Below are 8,044 nucleotides of genomic sequence, written 5' to 3' on the forward strand. Positions count from 1 at the left end.
ATATACAGTGGTATTCCATTTATAGTTTTTGGTTGTCATACAATGGGATTTGAGCGTAAATGTTGCGCTCCACTGAATAAGGCACTTCTTCTAAATTGAGCAGATGAATAAAGAAAATGGGTGCAAAAGTACATAGGGTGCAAAAGTATATGGAGCAATAAAGAAAATTAGAAATGGAACTTATTTAAGAAAACAGAATTGTGTTGATCCAATCGCTACTGGGTACTAAAGGGTTACTCTTACGTTTTGGTTGAACTTGCATTTTATTGATTAATGTCATTGAGGAATATACTGTTTCACTTCCTTCTTATAAACCATCAGCAAGTATAATATGTTTTCTGTCATGACAGCTTTTCGCCTAAGTTCATAGCTAAGAAGGAACAATTGATAACATGGTTGCTTGATTGCCTTGGTTAATCACTAGGTCTCTTAACTTTGGTGCAGCTTCAACAATTACGTCAAAAGAAGTCTGTCACAAACACTGCTCATAAACAAACAACCCGAAAGGCAGTACAAGCCAAGTACAATCCTCCAATCAGAAGCTCCGTCTATTGTGGCAGCGTGAGGAGCTACATACCTAAGTCTCATGTGAATATCAGTGATAAGATTATTAACTCCCCCACAAACTTCTGCAAATGTATCACCTTACGAGTATGTTCCAGTCCATGGTTCATTATCAGAACCTCATATGTATGAGATAATCGGCTGAAATATTTATCTAATACAATCCCTTAGCTTACCCAACGGCCGGCACTGTAGGAAGCTTGGATTATTGTTGATCCCTCTTTGCTCTCCACTACTACGACCTTTACAATGTTCGATTATTTTCACAAGCTCACAAGCAAAAGAATGTTTATGCTTATACATATGTTCTTGAAATTGTTATTTCTAATGCTAAAATAATAAAATCAGCATTTATATGATTACGATCGGAAGATGACAGATGTGTACATCACTTTTTCTGAGTTGAGAAAAAAACCAAATGCTTGATTGTTGATTTGGTACACGATAAGTTTTATTCCTTTCAACCACTAAAAATAGATCTTTAGACTAACATAAAACATTTTAAAAGTATGAAATTTTCAGAAAAAAAAATTATCAGAATAAAGTTAAAATCAATATTAAATTACTAGCAGCAAGAAAAATTCAGATTAAAATTATTTTAATATCTAAGTTAAATTTATTTAAGTGAAATTTTGTAAAATAAAACTTTCATATGCATGAAACTGAATTTAGAAAATTTTTAGGAAATCATGTAAATATTTTAACTAACAAAATAGTGTCCTAAGAATGTAAAATCACTATCAATATAAACTTAAAAATCATTGGGTAGTGATTAACATTTATAAAACGAAAAATCTATCAAAATTTATATCACAAATATAAAAAAACTGCCAAGTTACAAAACCAAAAGGATAAACTGAAGACAGCAATAACTAATTAATAAAACATATAGAGATATACAGAAATTATTATAATTAAACATATATAAAATGAATAAAACATATACAGTAGAACCTCTATAAATTAATAATGTTGAAACTTTAAAATTTTATTAATTTATAGAGATATTAATTTACAAAAGTTTTTTTATTTAGATTTTTATTTTAAGATATATTTATTCTAAGATAAGAAAAATAGTTGATTTTAGTGTATAGACATTAATTCTCATTTTTTAAAATTTGACATTTATATTAATTTTATTATATTATTTGGTCTATATATATATATTGTATAGAACTTAAATGTGGTTTTAGGTATACTATTACTAAATCTCATCAAAAATATATTAAGTATAAAAAAAAATATTAATTTCATTGTGAATATAATACAAACAATATAATAATAGGTTCTTACTTATATAAATTATGTATACATACAAATTATTAATTTATAAACTTAATGGAACCATATATTTACATAAAATTTTATACAAAGTTATTATCTTATTATTTATCGATTTGTGTAAAATTTTGAACCAGTCCAAATTAGAACCAACGAAATTTATTAATTTATAGAAATTATTAATTTTTGAATATTAACTTATAAAATTTCTACTGTAAATGGTAAAATACACATCAAAGAATAAAGCTCCAAAATAGAGAGGCGGAACGAAGGTGGAGATTAACTTACACACTTAGGTAGATACATAATAAAAAAAAATATGTAACATAAATGAAGATTTAATGTTGTTCGGAAGAAAAATGAAGATTTTATATTTAAATTTATTGTAGGTTCACATTATGCAGCTAACTATATATGATGAATATATATATATTTATTGAAGACCAAAGAGTGGAAAGGACAATCATATTGTTAACGAACATAAATTCTAAAATATATAAAGATCAAAAACTTAGATTAATTAGTCATATATCATATGACAAAAAATATTAGTCATATACCATATAATTTTAAAATTAATTAAAACAATGTAGAAAAATTAGTAATTGTCATAACACCATTAACAAGATTTTGCTTTAACAATTATATAAATACTATTTCAAATAAAAATAAAAATTAACAAAAAAAATAAAATACAAAAGAATATACATCATACCACGTATAAGGTCATCGAAGCTAAAATAAAATCAAACTAACTGTTCACATATAGTGTGTTAGTTATGCTACTTATTTTTTAGTTTCAAAAATTATAATCTTATTGTGTAATATGTAAATATATATATGATACTTAGTAAAATAATTAACAAATCCTACTCCAAATTTACTGTAAAAATAACAAAAAATAAAGAAAATTATTTAACGGGTAAAACATTTTTAAAAATTACAAACTCAAAAAAAGAAATTTACATTTTTGTCAAAATAATAAGTTAACAATTTAAAATATATAAACCGCGCGTAGCGCAGTAAAAAACTCTAGTATACATAATATGACACTTTCCTCTCTTTTGAAAGTGTCTACATATGCATTTTTTAATGATAGTGACGTCCGCGTACATTTAGTTTTTTTGGGCGACTGATTTGTTTGGTTTGAGTCTAAGGAAATAATTGTTGGTCAGTTCTCAGTGTTTGGTTCGATAAATAAGGAAATAATTGTTGGTCAGTTCTCAGTGTTTGGTATGATTGAAAAGAAAAACATGAAAACGCAGTGTTTTCTACTTTAGTTGACTGGGGCGTCATCGCTTTCCCTCTTCCACAGATGAACTCACCGTCTCCGTTTTTCTAAATCTTCAAAGTTTCTGTTCTCATCTCTTCACATTCCCTGAAGTTGAATGATTCGTAAAATTAGGAAATAACTGATAACCACCTTAAACTCTGTAACGATCCTGACCTCTTTGTTTCTTCTCCGTCAAATCTATAAATAAGGGATGGTTGAGATATGGCTGCGATAGACTATGGATTTGATCCACTTTTATCCATGGTTTATAAGTATTTTAACTACTATTTATTATATTATAGAGTCTAATTATAGGATCATGAGTGATTTGGAAGAAAATGATGATTTTGGAGCATTTTGGAGATATTTGGAGTAAGCATCCGAGATGACCATCAAGCACGATCTTAGGTCGACATTGAAGAGGAATAATCGATCGATGTTCACATCATGACATTGATCGACAGCGAAACGCGCAGAAAGCCCGTTTGGTCTCAGCCGACTTAGAGCCCAAGTCTTCACCAATTTACAATATTACCTCTGACGAGTTTTAACCTAATTATATAAGCTTTGCCAACATGTTAGAGATAAAGTGTGCTTTCTTGTTTTACTATTTTCATAGCAAAGGTTTTTTAAGATTTTTAGTAGATTGGAGAGAAGATCCAAAGATATTTGTGATTGGAACTCCGTTGATATCTATTTATTTATCTATGCAGTTTTTATACCTTATTGCTGTTATGAATTGCTTAGCCATGTCTGAGTAGCTATATTTGTTAGATTTAGGGTGTCAATAGGTTATGAGGGATTAGCCCCAACTATAGATTGCTAAGTTGTGATACTCATCTTTAGGATTGTCATTAATGCCTGCTTCTAGATTAGCTACCTAGAACTTGCCCTAGGAGTTGTAGACAAAAGCGATAGCTTGCATCTCACCCTAAATCCATCCTAACTGAGCTAAGATTGTTAGAGTAAGGCGAGAGCTGATCTAGGAAGCTTAGTGAGCACATTCAACCCGCACATTAATGCTTTGACCAAAAGCATCGATCGATATTTTAATCAAATAATCGGTCGACGTTGCAACAAGTGTATTGATCGATATTCTTCTAGAATCATCGATCGACACTGGTCATTAGAAAAACCTAGAAAACAAGAGCCTAAATGTTTGTTTATAAGTGTTGAGCTCTATAACATCATGCATACAACTTATTAGGCATCTGTAGGATTATAATCCTAATTACCTGAATAAAAACCTTAAGTCGAGCTACTTTCAACTTATTAGGCATCTGTAGGATTATAATCCTACTCTATAATCTTGTTCATTTATACGTAATATAGTGTTTTTGTGAATGTGTACAATTAAGTTTTATAATACAATTAAATTTTCCTGTATAATTAAGTGAATGTGTACAATTAATATATTGTTTATGTGAGAGTGTACAAGTAAGTGCAATGGTAAAGGGCTTGTTTCTAGTCTTCTTAGTTTCTCGTTCAATTAACATTTGTATCATTTAAATTTAACTTAAGTTTTTTTTTCAATGAGCGGCAATGTTGTAATAATATCATCCTCTTCGTATTAGGGTTTCTGATTTTCCTGCAAATATATCTCAAAGCCACCATTGATTTTTAACATGCAATCTTCATTATATTTTGTATTTTTACCTCCAGAAGTTACAAATATTATAAATATTATATTATTTTTAACATGCAATCTTCATTACTGTGTGACTCATGATTTACTGGTTTTTTTATAACTGACTTATCTAAATTGGGAGAAGAAAACATATGAAAAAAAAATCAAAAGATGATAGATTTATGTTGTAGAGGGGTTGAAGAACATTAAGTTTTCTAAAATCAATTTTCTATTTAAATAAAAAGAAAGAACGAGATGAATGAAGAAGAAAGTCAGGAAAGAGAAGATGATTAGAAAATGTAACTTGGTTTGATTTTAGTTGAGAACATCAAAGTAAACAACCAAAATAAACTGTTCTAGTAGCTGAAACTGCCATATTATGTAATAAAAACTTAGAAATTATCGTATGGTGTAAAAAACTCTTTAAAACAACTGTTTTTAATATATAGCAACTACATGATTTGTTATCTAACACTACAAGAAAAAAAGTTTTTCTTAGCAGACGGAAAACGCTATCTAACGATATGATAACGGTTTATGAAATGTTGTATCATCGCCCGTCATAATAGGTCAAACACATTAGATAGCGGTTTTTTGCATTGCTATCTTATTGTTATATATTATAGCGTTTTTCTGTATGCAATTAAATATGTTTTAATTGCATATCTTTACTGTTATTATTTACATTAAATTATTTATTTTAGAATTAATTATTTAAAATTTATTTATTTAAAATTTATTTATTTGTAGGTTTAATAATTAAAAACATAATAAATTATTTTTTATTAAACATTATAAATTACATTTGATAGAAGATAAGAATCGGTTTACACTTAACACTAAACCAAATGTTTTAAAAATTAAATCTAATCTAACCTAATCTATCTTATTAAAACTCAGGTACAAAATTGGAGTGTTTGGAGACTTGAATAGGACTATTAAAAAAATTTGGAGTGTTTGGAAACATAAATTGTAGTCTTTTAAAAAAAAATTAATTTTGTTTGGAAACAAGGATAGTAGTATTAAGAAAAAAAAAGTAATGGGCTTATGTTTTTAAGAAAAATTAAAAGTCCATCATATTATAAAAAACTATCTATCTGGGCGAGATTTAAAATATACGAAAACGGGTCAATCTAATCGCCTAAAACTTTTTCTTTTCTAAACTAACCATAAAACAAAATTTAAACTTTATACACATATTTCAAATCAAAATAATAGTTTAAAGTTGATTTATATCAAAAATTGATTAAAAACTAATACATATATTCAAAAATGGATTTTTACTAAACTATTTTTCAATAACCATTATACAAAAATGTTGTCAATATATATAATAAAAATACAATACAAAGCCCAATTTGAAATACCAACTCAAATTATCGTTTTTATATTTCCTATTAAGTTTTATAAATATAATATATGTAATTATTTATATGATGATACGTATAAAATACTATTAATTATATGATTACTTATATGATGGTACGTATAAAATACAATTAATTATATGATGACAGTATACGATATATAATAATGAATAGGGATGAGATTTCGGGCACCCATACGGGTTTGGTTCTGATCGGTTTGTGTTTCGGGTTTTCGGAGTCAAAGATTTAAGCCCTCTTAGGATGTTTCTAAATTTTGGTTTGAGTTTGATTCGGATCTTTGCGGGTTTGGTTCGCGTTTGGATAACCCATTTAAATTATTTTTAAAGTTTTAAATCATTATCTATTTTAAATTTCTCAAAATCTATAAATAAAATAATATATTACCTATAAATTTGAATAACATAAATACCTAAGCTTAACATATCAATTGGTTTGATTTAAAATTTTGGATACGGAATCAATAATTATTTTAAGTATTTTTGGTGATTTGAGTATACTTTAACTATTGCAGATATTTACTTTTGACTATCTATATATATATTTTCAAGTATTTAAACCAATTTAAAAGTATCATTCTTAATGTTTTATATACGTTAAATCTAAAAATAATTAATATATATATAAGTATATAAATCTATTTTTAGATAAATTCGGGTACCCGAATACTTCGGTTCGGATCAGATTTGGTTCTCTAAATAACAAAATTTTGAATAATTCGAATATTTAATCAATTTATGTTCGGGTTTGGTACTATATTTTCGGATCGGTATCGGTTCTGTTCTTTGGATTCATTTTGTAAAACCTTAATAATTACATGAAAAACAAATATCAACATATTTTTCAAAATATACACCCGCGCGCCTGCGCGGGTCAAAATCTAGTTTTAATTAAACCTAATCAAAACCTAATCTTCTTGAGCCAGCCTCCTCAAGAACTTCTCCGTTCCTCGCCGCAAGCCCCATGACCACCACTCTGCTCCGACCACCCGCTTCTCCGTCGCCTCCTCGCCGCAAGCCCCATGACCACCACCTCTCCTCACGACCACCAGCTTCTCCATCGCTTCTCCATTTCTTCCTCACTTTCAACGAGAACAGAAAACCAGATTTAAAAGAGAAATAGAGAGAGAGAGAGAGAGGTGACCAGTGGTGGTGAGAGAGACGGTGGCGAAAGGGGGACTCCACCTTCAGACTCGTGTGTGTGTGAGGAGAGTGTTACAGAGAAAGGAGATGTGTGTTACATGAATCGTGTGTGTGTGTGTGTGTTTGAGACAGTGAGGGAGATGAAGGGAATGATACAGAGAGGAAGAGATCGAGAAGAAGGAAAATAAAAAGATGAATTCTTGGCCATTGGATTACAAATAATCAATGGTCAGAAATATTAATCCAAATTTTGAAGAATGGACCAATAAAAACGAAGGAGGAAGCTCACAAAAGAGTGATTTTTAGCCTTTGGATCAAAACTAATCAAAGACCCAAAATAAAACTAATAAGAATTTATGTTCATTTATCTATAATCATCTTTTTGTGTTGTTTTTTATTTAATGATTTTATTTTTATTTTTGAATTGTATAATGTAAATTTGAAATATTATACATAGTCTGAGATATATATTATAAAAATTATATTTTATTTAAAGTTTGAGGTTTAATGTTCTTATGATATATGTTAAAGTATGTGGTTTAGGGATTATATTGTTAGGGTTTGATTGGAGATTTAAGGCTTGTATTTTGAAAGTTATATATTAATATTAAAAAGAGTAAATTTCGAGTTTATGTTTAAGATCTAAAGTTATAGTATGAGAATATTAGAGTTTTAAGTTGTGTTTTATAGTTTAGGGATTAAAAACTTGTTTAGGGTTTAGGGATTCAAAAAGCTAAATATAGCATTTCATTATATTATGCTATTAAAAATA

The sequence above is a fragment of the Brassica napus genome, unplaced genomic scaffold, assembly GCF_020379485.1.
Source record: "Brassica napus cultivar Da-Ae unplaced genomic scaffold, Da-Ae ScsIHWf_31;HRSCAF=59, whole genome shotgun sequence".
In the NCBI taxonomy this organism is placed as follows: domain Eukaryota; kingdom Viridiplantae; phylum Streptophyta; class Magnoliopsida; order Brassicales; family Brassicaceae; genus Brassica; species Brassica napus.